Source organism: Choristoneura fumiferana, chromosome 28 (assembly GCF_025370935.1).
Source record: "Choristoneura fumiferana chromosome 28, NRCan_CFum_1, whole genome shotgun sequence".
NCBI classification, from domain to species: Eukaryota; Metazoa; Arthropoda; class Insecta; order Lepidoptera; family Tortricidae; genus Choristoneura; species Choristoneura fumiferana.
This window is the reverse complement of record NC_133499.1, coordinates 4,461,594-4,477,737: the sequence shown is the minus strand read 5'-3', so window position 1 is coordinate 4,477,737 and position 16,144 is coordinate 4,461,594. Positions and strand designations below refer to the sequence as shown.

General features: G+C 40.2%; 1 protein-coding gene across 1 annotated transcript in view; it reads right to left on the bottom strand.

The window, feature by feature from the left end:
• LOC141443670 (uncharacterized) overlaps positions 1–15,939 on the bottom strand; it is a 204,481-nt gene extending 188,542 nt beyond the window's left edge. The window contains exon 1 of the mRNA XM_074109010.1: positions 15,368–15,939. The gene's annotated coding sequence lies outside the window, so the exon portion shown is untranslated. The remainder of the gene's footprint in view (positions 1–15,367) is intronic.
• Between the last annotated feature and the right edge of the window lie 205 nt (positions 15,940–16,144).

The window sequence follows — 16,144 nt, the reverse complement described above, 5'->3', positions numbered from 1 at the left end:
ACGGACGTCTCCCCGCCCTACCCACTTGACTTTAGCGGCGCGATTTTTTTCTGCTTACACCGCTTTAAAAAGAAAAGGTCACGAGGTCACGCGGTTTTCGGTTACCGTAAGGGTTTGTGGTCGGGTTTTACTTTTAAACGGTGTTCAAGTGCGACGGCACGTTTTAGGGTCTGCTTTCAATAAAACCAGGGTTAAAACTAGGGTTACTCTTAAACAATACATACATTAAACGCATTTGACACAGACTTCAATGATTGTTATTTTACATATCAACATAATATATTACAATGATCAGCTGTTGTACCCACATAAGAATTGTTTTAACAAGCTTTTCTTTTACTTGCCCTGTTTAGTTGTCAAATCAAATCAAGTGTGGTCAAATCAAATGGTACAGTCACCAGCACCAATATCTGTCACAAGCGTGCATAAATATCTGATACGGCTCTATTTCTAGGGCCGGAAGGACGTGTCAGATATTTTTGCACGCTCCGCTGTGGCAGATATTAATGATGGTGACTGTACTCGGATTGACTTGTTTGGTATACATATGTAAGTCCGATGGATGACAATGCAAGTACAGTCAACACAAAAAAGTGTACTTATTAAAAAAAATAACAAATTTGTAACATACAGCGTAAATTAATATACAGCGTGTATACACGTAGGTAGAGCCACCAGAATAATAAATTCTTGAATTCAATTATTGAAGTCACGCACACAAGCACATGTCATGTAACGTGTGACTTTGACATTCACTCATTCATTTTATTCATTCTTCTTTTGTGCAATCAATTCTTCGTGTAGTTGTGTGTCATTCACTTCAACTCTCGTGGCACTACCTATATCACCATAGGTTTATCCGTCGTAATAGATAGGACGCATGTGCGTGGATGAAATGGCGTATAAAACGTTTATGGCTTATATTGTTAACGGCTGGATTTATGGTTTCAGACGGCCATCGTCGCCATAAAGGATTTGGCCAAGGGGGCTGCTACGAAATTCGAAAATCGAAGTTCGTATCGTACCGTCCCTCTCACTCTCGTATTAAATAATAAAACCGGCCAAGAGCGTGTCGGACACGCCCAAAATAGGGTTCCGTAGCCATTTTTCTAAGGATTTCGTATTTTATACGGAATCTTCCAAGTTTAGATATATTTTATACCTTAGGCTGCTATTTACTCATAAACTACTAATAATTCTCAAGCAAACTTAGCCGTTATAGTTTTACTTGAAAGTTTGATATACTTACTACCATCCTGAATTTTTTCAAATTTTTTCAAAGGGTGGGGGGACGCTCGATTTTAATGAAAATTTGCACTTTAAAGTTGAATATTTCGCAAACAAATCACTGAATCGAAAAATCGTCTTAGCAAACCCATAATGGGTTTAAAAGACCAATCCAACGATACCCCACACAATAGGGTTGGATGAGAACAAAAAAAACACCCCCACTTTACGTCTATGGGAGGTACCCTAAAAAAGTTTTTTTGTTTTTTTTTATTGTACCATTTTGTCGGCATAGTTTACATATATATCCGTGCAAAATTATAGATTTCTAGCATTGATAGTCCCTGAGCAAAGCCGCAGCCGGACGGACAGACAGACAGACAAACAGACATGGCGAAACTATAAGGGTTCCGTTTTTGCCATTTTGGCTACGGAACCCTAATAAGCGTCAGCGGGACAGCAAGATACGAAGTTTGTATTTTGCACTTCGTAGTATATCGAAATATTGAAACAAGTTTTTAGGGTTAGTAGCGTGAAGACAAAATTCTTAGAAAAACCCCCGATATAGCTAATAACCTAATCAACAAAAAGTTGGAAAACCCTGACTTTGTCACTTCAAAGTTCAATATCTTTTCTTTTGAATTTTGATTTTGATGAAATATGTCTAAGAACCATCGCTAGAAAACCAGATTTCAAATAAAAAACTGCATCCAAATCGGTTAACCCGTTTAAGAACTACGGTGCCGCAGACAGGCACACATAGCGGTCAAACTAACTAAATAACACCCGTCTTTTTGTATCGGGGGTTAAAAATAAGCGGAGCGAGCGAGAGGAGCTAGAAAGCGGGACGGAGAAACGAGCACAAGTGAAGAAGCTCCACGAATGGAGATGTTTCTCCGCAATTCCCCGCATTACATTCGCGATCAGCTCCGCTCCGCGCCTCTGCAGCACCGCTCCGCATTGCTTTTTCGCTCCACTGGGCTAGCTAACTCCGCGCCTCCACAATTCCGCTCCGCATTACTTTTTTGCTCTTCTCCGCTATCTAGCTCCGCGCCTGGTATAGTCACCGTCCGCTACTCCGCTCCGCGCCTATAGACAGACACAGTCCGCAACTCCGCTCCGCATTACCCCCTCGCTCCGCTCCGCTATCTAGCTCCGCGCCTATAGACAGACACAGTCCGCAACTCCGCTCCGCATTACCCCTCGCTCCGCTCCGCTATCTAGCTAGTCTATAGACAGACACAGTCCGCAACTCCGCTCCGCATTACCCCCTCGCTCCGCTCCGCTATCTAGCTCCGCGCCTATAGACAGACACAGTCCGCAACTCCGCTCCGCATTACCCCCTCGCTCCGCTCCGCTATCTCCGCGCCTATAGACAGACACAGTCCGCAACTCCGCTCCGCATTACCCCCTCGCTCCGCTCCGCTATCTAGCTCCGCGCCTATAGACAGACACAGTCCGCAACTCCGCTCCGCATTACCCCCTCGCTCCGCTCCGCTATCTATCTCCGCGCCTATAGACAGACACAGTCCGCAACTCCGCTCCGCATTACCCCCTCGCTCCGCTCCGCTATCTAGCTCCGCGCCTATAGACAGACACAGTCCGCAACTCCGCTCCGCATTACCCCCTCGCTCCGCTCCGCTATCTAGCTCCGCGCCTATAGACAGACACAGTCCGCAACTCCGCTCCGCATTACCCCCTCGCTCCGCTCCGCTATCTAGCTCCGCGCCTATAGACAGACACAGTCCGCAACTCCGCTCCGCATTACCCCCTCGCTCCGCTCCGCTATCTAGCTCCGCGCCTATAGACAGACACAGTCCGCAACTCCGCTCCGCATTACCCCCTCGCTCCGCTCCGCTATCTAGCTCCGCGCCTATAGACAGACACAGTCCGCAACTCCGCTCCGCATTACCCCCTCGCTCCGCTCCGCTATCTATCTCCGCGCCTATAGACAGACACAGTCCGCAACTCCGCTCCGCATTACCCCTCGCTCCGCTCCGCTATCTAGCTCCGCGCCTATAGACAGACACAGTCCGCAACTCCGCTCCGCATTACCCCCTCGCTCCGCTCCGCTATCTAGCTCCGCGCCTATAGACAGACACAGTCCGCAACTCCGCTCCGCATTACCCCCTCGCTCCGCTCCGCTATCTATCTCCGCGCCTATAGACAGACACAGTCCGCAACTCCGCTCCGCATTACCCCCTCGCTCCGCTCCGCTATCTAGCTCCGCGCCTATAGACAGACACAGTCCGCAACTCCGCTCCGCATTACCCCCTCGCTCCGCTCCGCTATCTAGCTCCGCGCCTATAGACAGACACAGTCCGCAACTCCGCTCCGCATTACCCCCTCGCTCCGCTCCGCTATCTATCTCCGCGCCTATAGACAGACACAGTCCGCAACTCCGCTCCGCATTACCCCCTCGCTCCGCTCCGCTATCTAGCTCCGCGCCTATAGACAGACACAGTCCGCAACTCCGCTCCGCATTACCCCCTCGCTCCGCTCCGCTATCTAGCTCCGCGCCTATAGACAGACACAGTCCGCAACTCCGCTCCGCATTACCCCCTCGCTCCACTTCAACACGCATAACGATCTGGCAGCGTTTGGGCGTTTCGTATTGATTGCATGCATACCCGACAAACTTTCCCGCGGAACTATTAGGCAACCGGTGGTCGAAAGGGGGGAGATAATTGCTAGTTTCATATTTCATCCTTATGGAATTTACTAGACATTCGCTGCAGCTGACTGTATTTACATCGTCATCATCTAATCTACATATCCATTCCTAATTTCCATTTGTTCCTAACATGAACCAAATGACACATGATGATAAGGTAACTTTGTAAGGCTAGGGATATAATGCTTGAACAACCGGGCAAGTGCGAGTCGGACTCGCGCACCGAGGGTTCCGTACACATTTATAGGTATGTAAGTAAACGGGAATCGTGTCTTGAAGTTATTTCTCGCTTTTTCCGAGTGATTTAGCCCTACTCTTAAGCAAAATGTACGCAGTGTGGGGTCAGATTATATTGCTCATTGACAGACATAAAAATAATCAAGATTTTTCAAACATTTCTAGTTGGTTGTATTATAATAGCTACCTTCATACCAAATTTCAAGATTCTGAGTTCACGGGAAGTACCCTGTAGGTTTTGATTCCCTTGCGAGTTTCGAAAATTTGCGGAAATTTGCAGCATAAACGGCTGCATCTTTTGATTGCGTTGCGTTGGCTTAGATTAAAAGTTTAATTTTTTCACGGCTCCAAGGGACAGTAGACCTCAGTATTTGTTATAAATTTCAGCTTGATACCTCGACGCGTTCCCGAGAAAAAGTGTCTTGATAGACAGACAGACAGACGGACAAAAGGTGATCCTATAAGGGTTCCGTTTTTCCTTTTGAGGTACGGAACCCTAAAAATTAAATCACAAACTGCTGATTGTTCGAATATTTGAACTCAAATTCGCTATCGAAAATACAAACTGAAATATAGATGCATAGAAAAACCAGAAAAATAGGACCAGTGCTGGGAATCGAACCCAGATCCTCGGCATTCCGTGCCACGTGCTATGCCACTACACCACCACTGTATCTCTCGTATGCACCACATATCTCAGCTTGTTTGTTTTCTTACTTAGTCACTTAAGCAGCGACATCTATGATGTAGCCCTCATCGAGAAACTTTCAACACCCCATTGGAACTAACCGCTCACCCGGACAAGAGATGTCGTTATTAAGCAACCAAATTAAGATTGGTTTTTTGGAATCTTTTTGTATTTTTTTATTTCAATTCCAATTTTTTTTTTGTTACTCTTACGGTATTGTTATGTTACTGCGTAAGCACTGTATTATATTAAACTACTTTCTTTGATGTACTTACGCCTTTACAATGTTGTTTCAATAGGCCGGAATTGCTAGAGGTGAGGGCCATCGGTAAAAATAAAAGCGGTAATATATATATATTACGGGGAAATTCACACCAATTGACCTAGTCCCAAAGTAAGCTTAGCAAAGCTTGTGTTATGAGTACTAAGCAACGGATAAATATAATTATATAGATAGATACATAATTAAACACATATTAAACACCCAAGACCCGAGCACAAACATTCGTATTTTTCATGCAAATATCTGCCCCGACACGGGAATCGAACCCGGGACCTCAAGCTTCGTAGTCAGTTTCTCTAACCACTAGGCCATCTGGTCGTCACGAAAATAAACGAACTTACTATAAATTTGCAAGATTGGTCGTCAATTTTGAACATGAAACTACCGTGAGACTCACTCATATTAAATATAATGACCCGGATAACTCACGTCTTAAATCGAGTTTAGCTCGACATGTTTCGGGCTAATCCGTAGCCCTTCGCCTTCGGAGCAATGCGACTCAGCGTCGGTGTGTGTGAACGTACCTTTACAGAGCGATGTTGTTAGTGTTGTGTGCTACCCTACATTTGACAGTTATAATGATGATGAAAACGCGGGTAGTTGTGTGCCGGTTTCAGTTTCGTCGGGTAGTCGCGCGAGCAGAGCGGCAGCAGCCGCTGAGTCGCGTTGCTCCGAAGGGCTACGGATTAGCCCGAAACATGTCGAGCTAAACTCGATTTAAGACGTGAGTTATCCGGGTCATTATATTTAATATTGGTCGTCAAAATCGGAATATGACCACTCCAAATGTTGAACTTTCAGTTCGATAGTGTAACGTTTAAACCAACTGTTACTATTACCGTTGCTTCGCGGTGGATGCAAGCCGCTGCCAATGCCAACGTGCCAACCGAAGCAACTGTAGCTCTATGGGGGAGGCCTATGTATGTTCAACATTGGACTACGGCTAAGACGACAACGATGATTACTATATGGATGGCCCCTAATGTTTACGTGATAAGGTTCTATGAGTCTTTTCATGTTGAAAACTATTCCGAACGTTCGTCCTATCATAACATTCGTAAATCGCTCTGGTGGACGCACACCTTTACAGTAACATACCTAATAAGGTTAGCAGTTCAAAGGATATCTCACAAGGGTATTTAAAATATAAAGCCCTTTGGGATGGAACTTGTTAGTAAAGGACTAGTAATGGTCAAATCAGGTATCTATTTTAGGTTATTTATTTATTTATTGTCAAGCCATGTTCATTACCATAAGATGTCACATTAGTAAATAATATAAGTCGGTCCATGACGCCCTGTAAGGGCACACAACAGCAGTTTATAAGTACCTAACTAAATCTAAGATTACATAATGTCAAAACTATATTAGTTATTTTGCTAATATTACGAGACAGGTCGAGTTTGAAAGTGTAGGTGACAGATCGAATAAACAATGACATAGCTATAGTACCTTTTTAGGGTTCCGTAGTCAAGGAGCCCTTATTATTTTTTCCTGTCCGTCTGTATGTCACAGGCATTTTACTCCAAACTCTACAAGAGTTAGGTATATTGATGAAATTTAGCGTAAAGGCTATTCTTATTCTGTGGTATAGGTGTCATGTGCAGGCCGCTACTATGTTAAGTTTGCTTGTTAACTAACAAAAGTATATATTTTTAGGGAGGGCACTCCGTACAGGTAATGTAACAGACTGAAACAAAATGTAGCATAAATCAAAGTGTTGCACATCCATACTAATATTATAAATGCGAAAGTGTGTGTGTTTGTATGTTTGTCCGTCTTTCACGTCGAAACGGAGCGACGGATCGACGTGATTTTTGGCATAGAGATAGTATATGAACCAGAGAGTGACATAGGCTAGTTCTAGAGGGATAGCGGATAACCGAATCCAACACGAGCGAAGCCGTGGGCAAAAGCCAGTATTTCGATAAGTCTTTTATAACAATTTATTGTTTCTTGATACTACAAAAATGTCTGCTACCTACTTAATAGGCCAATTAAATTTTAAATGTAAACAGACATTCAATGCATTTATTTCACTTGGGACATAATTCAAGTTCATGGCTTGACTTGGCTAGGTTTTAGTAACAAATCAAATTTTACAAAAGTAACGTAGAGAAATACTAAGTAAGCTTTGTCATGGGAAATCAAAAATCCTAAGATTTTAATGCAACTGCCAAAGCTATACATGCGGACGGAGTCACGGCCAAAAGCTTGTAATAGCATAATGGGAGAGCTGGCTATACACTCGACCGTAATTGCGGCAATTTGGTTCAATCTCGCCCTTATTAGTGGTGTAACGGAGCTGACTGTACATACAAGCTTAATAGCGCATTCTATAGTTAAGTTAATTTTCTGTGTGGTAGGTATAGTAAGGATGGAGTTTTCTTAAATTTATAAAAAAGTATCTGGGTTGCTCGCGGTTTTTTAGGGTAGGGAAAACTTATAGTTTCGCCATGTCTGTCTTTCTGTCCGTCCGCGGCTTTGCTCAGAGACTATCAGCGCTAGAAGGCTGTAATTTTGAACAGATATATGTAGCAACCGTGCCGTGCCCGGCGTAAAGAGGGGGTGATTATTTTTTCTCATCCAACCCTATGGTATGTTGGATAGATCTTTTAAAATCATTGGGGGTTGTGAAGACTACTTTTCGATTCAGTGATCTGTTTGCGAAATATTCAACTTGTTCATATCAAAAAAAAAAAAAAATTATTAAGGTTGCAAAAAGTACAATGTTTTACAATGGTTGGCACCTCTTTTCAAGTATAAAATACCTGTGCTAAGAGGCACCTTCTGTAGTAAAAGGTAAATTACAATTTGTACTGATTAATATTATTATTATGTTTTATTTATTTAATTAGATACATTTAATTTTATGTTTACACTTTCCTAAGAACCAAATCAAATCAATGACATGCATAGCTTTAGTGTGCGTGTGTGTGTGTGTGTGTGTGTGTGTGTGTGTTGTGTGTGTGTGCGCGTGTGTGTGTGTGTGTGTGTGTGTGTGTGTGTGTGTGTGTGTGTGTGTGTGTGTGTGTGTGTGTGTGTGTGTGTGTGTGTGTGTGTGTCTGTGTGCGTGCATGTGTGTGTGTATGTCTGCGTATGTGTGTGTGGACATGAAACGAGACTGTAGCGATCATGTTAAAAATCTTATATGCATTATAAGATATCGAAAACATATTCATATCGGCTAGCGTAAGTGTTGAGTCATGTCATAATACGTTGGTCATAATTTTTTTTCTTCCTTCAATCCAATAATTGCTCGGAATTGTTATAAAACAAAGCCTACCCTAACCTACAGAGTTCTGCAGGTGAGATGAGTATATGAAAACCGGCCAAGAGCGTGTCGGACACGCCCGAAATAGGGTTCCGTAGCCATTACGAAAAAAATAAGTAATATTTTTCTGAGGAGATCTTCAAGTTTAGGTATATTTATATTTTATACCTTAGGCTGATATTTACTCATATACTACTAATAATTCTCAAAAAAACTTAACCGTTATAGTTTTCCTTGTAAGTTTGATATACTTACTACCATCCTGAATTTTTTCAAATTTTTCCACCAACCGGTTTAGATTTTAGAGGGGGGGACGCTCGATTTTAATGAAAATTTGCACTTTAAAGTTGAATATTTTGCAAACAAATCACTGAATCGAAAAATCGTTTTAGCAACCCCCTAATGGTTTTAAAAGACCTATTCAACAATACCCCACACTACAAGGTTGGATGAGAAAAAAAAATCAACCCCACTTTACGTCTATGGGAGGTATAGGTACTCTAAAAAAATTTTTTTATTGTACCATATTGTCGGCATAGTTTACATATATATTCGTGCAAAATTACAGCTTTCTAGCATTGATATTCCCTGAGCAAAGCCACGGACGGACAGACAGACAGACATGGCGAAACTATAAGGCGTTTTTGCCATTTTGGCTACGGAACCCTAATTATACGACTAAATACGCACCCTAACAAAAATGCGAAAGTGTACCCAAAATACAACCATACCATAACCAACGGCGTAAGTGTTACAGGAAAATGCCTGTAATTCGACCTGTCAAAACCCATGTCAGCATGTCTCAGCGAGTTAAAACGTTTGTCATAGTTTACCTTTGAGTTTCATGTTAATTTCAAACGTGACAGTTCCTTTGGTACACACGCTGTATATGATTATACATCGTGTTGAGAAAATCAGAAGGCATATACTTAGAAATTATGCGTAAAGTAACTAAGTCTGAAGAACCTACTTTATTTGCTGTGTGAACTGTTAGATATCCAGCAGTTGAATTAACATTCCGGAAATTTACTAAATTACCAAAAATGATACATCGTTTGTGTCAAATTTGGAGATTTTATCCCTGCAGGGCTACTATGAAACTCGGAACCCGAAGTTCGTATCGTACCGTCCCTCTCGCTCTCGTATTAAATAGTGTGTCAGAGGGACCGCACGACACGAACTTCGAGTTTCGAGTTTCGTAGTAGCCCTGCTGTTCCAGGGAATATCGGGATAATAAGTAGCCTTTGTTCCCGTCCCAGACGTACAGCTATCTTCCTACCAAATTTCATCCATATCCGTCCAGCTGTTTTTAACCCCCGACGCAAAAAGAAGGGTGTTATAAGTTTGACCGCTATGTGTGTCTGACTGTGGCACCGTAGCTCTTAAACGGGTGGACCGATTTGAATGCGCTTTTGTTTGAAGTCAGGTATTCTAGCGATGGTTCCTAGACATGTTTCATCAAAATCGGTTCAGCCGTTTTTGAGACATTGAACTTGAAGTGACAAAGTCAGGGGTTTTCCAACTTTTTGTTGTTTAGGTTATAACGTGAAGGAGTACTTAACAAACGTACACACACTCACAGGTACTCACAAACTTTCGCATTTATAATTAGTAGGTACCTGGGCGACCGAGCTTTGCTCGGGTTAAAACTCGATAATAAACGTTTTCCCAGACATAAGACCAAGCCAGATAGATTTTTGTCATCCCCGAAAACCCTAGCCTTAGTAAAAGGTTATCAGAAAAACGTTATTTGGACATTTCCAATTTTTATTAGAAAATAAGAACGAAATCAAAATGTACGTCAGAATGCGCAGGGCGCTCACTCGACTCGGTCGCATCGACACGCGACGCCCCTGGGACAGTTTGGGAAGCCCTGGACACAAAACAGATAAGTACAGAAATCAATCTACATACAAAGTGCGCTCGAGCAACGCACACATAGACACTGCTCACGGACAGGATACTTCGGACCGGTTGGGACCAGTGCGAGCGCGAGTGCCATCCGCTTGAGACACGCGTCTATGAACTATTTTGTGCAATACTGGAGAATGCGAATTTATTACAGTTTAAAATATAATAATAGTGCATTACGCTAATGTCGAAATCGTCGCAAGATATTTTCTGTAACAAATTTGTAATATAACAATGACATTAACATTAAAATTAAAATATTTTAGTTATTCAATCATCATCATCCCAGCCTATATACGTCCCACTGCAGGGCACAGGCCTCCTCTCGTAATGAGAGGGCTTGGGCAGTAGTTCCCACGCAGGCCCAATGCGCATTGGGAACTTCACACACACCGTTGAATTGCTTCGCAGGTTTGCTCACGATGTTTTCCTTCACCGTAAAGCTCGTGGTAAATTTCAAATGTAATTCCGCACATGAATTTCGAAAAACTCAGAGGTGCGAGCCGGGGTTTGAACACACGATCCTCTGCTTGAGAGGCCATAGGTCAAACCACTCGGCCACCACGGCTCTTTTAGTTATTATTAAATTATGTTTCCATTCTTCCCGTTTCATTCTCAACAATAAATCAAACAACTAGATAAGAGTGCCACTACCACGATAGTTTTTTGTGCATAAGCCATAGTTGACAACCCTAGAGCTACCGCCGAGCGTAGGTATGAAAAGTGAAGTACATATTGACTTCTGTACCTATCTGTTTTGTGCCCTGGATTAGATAGATAGTTTAGAAGGATAGAATATTAACCTACCCACTTAGGTTATAGCACATCAATGCATTTCGCGCAAATTTGTGAATTTTTAAATTTGTCATTAAGCGACGACTGTGAACTTATATTTATCGCATCACCATAGCCTATATACGTATACGTCCCACTGCTGGGCACAGGCCTCCTCTCAGAATGAGAGGGCTTGGGCCGTAGTTCCCACGCGGGCCCACTGCGGATTGGGAACTTCACATACACAAAGACGTCTGTCAAAGTCTTACGTCAAAGTTAACATAAATCAAGAAAAGCGTATGCAAATTGATACTATTCCTGTCCAACGATAGATTTGTGAAAGCTTTCGTCGAATTCAAATTGATTAAAAATAAACCCACCTGAGTCCGGGAACGAACCCGGAACACATTAGTCAGATCCGGTTACAACTGTATTAGTCGCATCCCGTTTCTACCTATTCCACGTAAATTTCGTTCCGGTTAGGGTTGCCATACTTCAGGCAGGATTCGGATTGCGGAAGGTGTTTGGATTGCCTCATTAATTACATTTATTATAAAGTTTACATATTTTTAACCCCCGACGCAAAAAGAGGGGTGTTATAAGTTTGACCGCTATGTGTGTCTGTTCGTCTGCGGCACCGTAGCTCTTAAACGGGTGAACCAAATTGAATGCGGTTTTTTTATTATTTGAAAGCAGGATTTCTAGCGATGGTTCTTAGATATGTTTTATCTAAATCGGTTCAGCCGTTTTTGAGATATAGAACTTTGAAGTGACAGTGTCGGGGGTTTTCCAACTTTTTGTTGATTAGGTTATTAATTAATGAAATGATATATCCTCATTGCAGATAGTAACTGGTAGTTATCCCACCGAAAACTGGCAGATTATCGCACAAGAGGTGCACCTACTCGCCGTGTCTCAGTCAACCTCGACACACGCAGAATCATCAAAAAATTTATGGAGCCACTTTCTCCTAAATTTGAATTGAATTGAATGAAATGATAAACGTAAGTAGTAAGTAATCAACAAAACCAACAACATTTCTCTTAATCCTTATTTAAAATAGGATAAACTTCAGCTAAACAGATCTCAATTACTTTTTTGGTTAAACACTCAAGTTCGTCGTTCAGTTCAAGCTACGCCCAAATCTCTGACAAAAAATGTCAGGACTTTTAGGGTAATGTTACCACATTTCATTTTCCCATGTGGCAACCCTAGTTACAACTGCGTTATTCGCATACCGTTTCTACCTATTCCACGTTAATTTTGTTCCGGTACAAACTGGGAATACACATGCGCTTTTGTGCAAGAATGAACGTCATCTCAATATTTTTATAACTTAACTAGCTAGGGGTTCATTTTTAGGGTTCCGGAGCCAAAATGGCAAACCCTTATAGTTTCGTCATGTCTGTCTGTCTGTCTGTCCGTCCGCGGCTTTGCTCAGGGACTTAATAGAAAGCTGTAATTTTGCACGGATATATATGTAAACTATGCCGACAAAATGGTACAAGAAAAACAAAAAAAATTTTTTTTAGGTACCTCCCATAGACGTAAAGTGGGGGGTTTTTTTTTTCTCATCCAACCCTATAGTATGGGGTATCGTAGGATAGGTCTTTTAAAACCATTAGGGATTTGCTAAGACGATATTTCGATTAATTGTTTTTTTTTTGCGAAATATTCAACTTTATTTATTTATTTATAAATTTTCATTAAAATCGAGCGTCCCCCCCCCCTCTAAAATCTAAACCAGTGGGTGGAAAAATTTGGAAAAATTCAGGATGGTAGTAAGTGAGTATATCAAACTTACAAGGAAAACTATAACGGCTAAGATTGCTTGAGAATTATTAGTAGTTTTTTTACTCTTAAATAGCAGCCTAAGGTATAAAATATACCTAAACATGGAATATTCCTTACAAAATACGAAATCCTTAGAAAAATATTTTTTCGTAATGGCTATGGAACCCTATTTCGGGCGTGTCCGACACGCTCTTGGCCGGTTTTATTTATATGAGTGAAGACCAAAAAGTTGCACAAATTTTAAGTTTTTTTTTTTTAACTATTTGATATTCATTATATTTGTCAAATTTCACTTTATTTAGTGGTTTGCCTGTTCTACTTTTTAAGAATGCCATGATGTCACTTGTTTATGTACTACAGTACAATACATTAACAATTAAATTTAATTACTGTAGATCATTTGCAGTATACCAACATGTAATGTTATGAGTAAACTGGTCTAATTACGTACTTAATAATATAATTAATATAGCTATAATAGTCATGGATGTCCACTGTTGGACATAGGCCTCCCCTATAGACCTCCACTTGCTGCAGTTGGAAGCGGCCTGCATCTGCATCCATCATGAACCAGCGGTTTTAAGGTTTCCCTGTCCCCAAGCAATGTGCAGCATTCTTTTGATACGTCCGTCATAGTAATGGTAAAGGAATGTAATGTCCCTATAGCAATTTTCATTGGTTATCTAAATGTGGTTCAAGAATAAAAATAATATAATAGGTAAGTAATAAAATTTATTATTTATCGAAAGAAAAACAGCATTATTTACATAACTTAAAACAGGGTTTCTCAAGGGGTACGCTATTTGACAGTAGGGGGTTCGCGACAAGGTTTACTTGATGGTGGCTGCAAGACTGGCAAGATGATTAAGATCGGTTTTTGGAGTCTTTTTGTATTTTTTATTTCAACTCCAAATTTGTTACTTATTTATTTGTTTGTTATTTGTTGTTGTTTGTTTCAGTTTGTATTTTCGTTTCTTACCTATTCTTGTTACCTTTTATTGAAATAAATAATATACATTATATTATGATGACAATTGAAATATAAATAAACTTAGTTTCTCCAACAGCCAATTTTATTACTATCCTTGGGGGGGGGGGTTCACTGTCTTCTAGAAACTTTAACAGGGGTATGTGGAGCCATAAGTTTGAGAAACCCTGACTAACACCTAAGTACTGGAAATATACTCTTGAGGCAAGTTGAATTTTGAACACCTTTGAAGAATGTTTTAATAATCAGATAAGTAATTTAGTTAGTTGGGTGGGTAACAAGTTAATTTGAGACATTGATATTTTTATAGAATATTATGAGAACTGAAAATAGATAATAATATACTGTATTGTAAAAACCAGTTTATTTCAGTGGAATACATATTTGGCAGGCAATCTAAATTTTTTTTAATTATAAGAAAGGGTTGGTTCAGCCCAACACCATTCTGTTTTGTTTGTGGTTTAGATGTCCCAAAGAGGTGTGTATACAAGTTTTTGTAGGTACTGCCTCGAATAGGCACATTTAAACAAAAATGTCCAGCAACTCCTGGTATATAATAAGGTAACAAATAACTCTAATACACATTAATAGAAAGCATCTACCTACATGGAACTAAAACTCTGGTGAGTTGGTGACTTTTTTTACCACATTTTATAACTATTGAGAAATATCATCTAACTTCAAAAAGTTTATTCTCAAAATAAATAAGTAAACCATTGAATAAAAAGGAGAAAATAATAAAACATTACTTGCTTTGTTTACTATAAAGAACACAAAGAATATGAAATAAACCCAAGGAAATGAATGACATTCATTAATTCATTTAAATACATGAGCATCAAATTACTTTATCAAAGGGCAAAGGTATAAAAGGTTCTTTATAAAGGGCACAGTTTTAAGCTGTTTGGAATGTAATTCAATATGCTGCATCTAAAACCTGTTCAGCTACTCAGGTTAGACACAGGTCCTTGCTATTCTTGGCAACTTAAAGTAGCACAGAAACATGCAGATACAGATACTGTTAATTACAATTAATTTTAAAATAATAATATCATGTTTGATTACAAAATTGGCATCATAAAAAACCCAGTGGCCTTAACAGATTATAAAAAGCTAGGGCTTTTTTCTGCGTCAAAATGTCACAGCACAATAGAAAGATGTGAAGTCGCGATAATAAAGAATATTCACGCGATTTGATACCTCTGCCATTGTGTTTATCTATTTTATTGTTATTTTGGACACGACATTTCATGTTTTATGACAATGGCGTCATTCATTATTTTATAAACACAAGCACGAAACACGTCGATTATTTTACTGGCTGGGCTGGCTGTTTACAATCATTACGCAGCGATTAAAAAAACATTTTTTTTTCGAAATTACATAATGTTGGTAGAACTTATTGCATTTTTTTGTTTCATTTTAGGGAATAGGGATGTGCAGGGTTAAAAGATACGACTAAAAATTAGGACAAGTACGTGTAATATAATGAAATTTAAATTGTTTTGTTTACTAACCTGTTATTGATGTAGTGAAAATTTGAATGCACAACAAAACCTTTAGTACTATCATCACATTAGTTCACACACTAATTCACTTTAGTTTCCAAAATATGTATTGAGTTAAAAAAATGGATATTGCAATAAAACCGGTACTATTCGCTAGCTCCTTTATGGAACCATAGCAAAAATATGCATTTTTTATTAACTTATATCGATTCCACTACTCCTCACGGCTTTCTACAATCGGGGGCTCACGTACCGTTGTCCCAAGTACCAAGATCGTTTATGTAACAATATACCCACAAGCACCTTAGTAATTTCATTAATAACACCTAAAAATCGATGCCACAACACAGTTCACTACAATTCGAACGGAGACTGCGGCGGCGTGTGAAATTCATTATTTTAGTACATAATACTCGTGTATTATGAAGCTTTGTCACTGACGCGCGTTCTATATAGATTTTACGTTGTTATTTAACATATGTTTTCTCTTCAGAACTCTTTCTAATGTCATTTTACTATGTTAATGTATCAAACAATAAATGCAGTGAAGGATAGCGCGCGACGTCCTCCCACTACGCTCGTTCACGATGACACTAAATTCAAGATAGATGTCGCACTATTCGCCGCCATTAAAGAAAATGGCGACCGACACCAGCCGTCAAAATCCTTCAAACCAAAACCAACCTTAAGTAAAAGGTGTAAAATGAAAATTACAATGATTTGTCAAAGTCATTATAGAAGTTTTCGATTGTATAACGCGACTAATTTAAAAACATCTCGACTTCT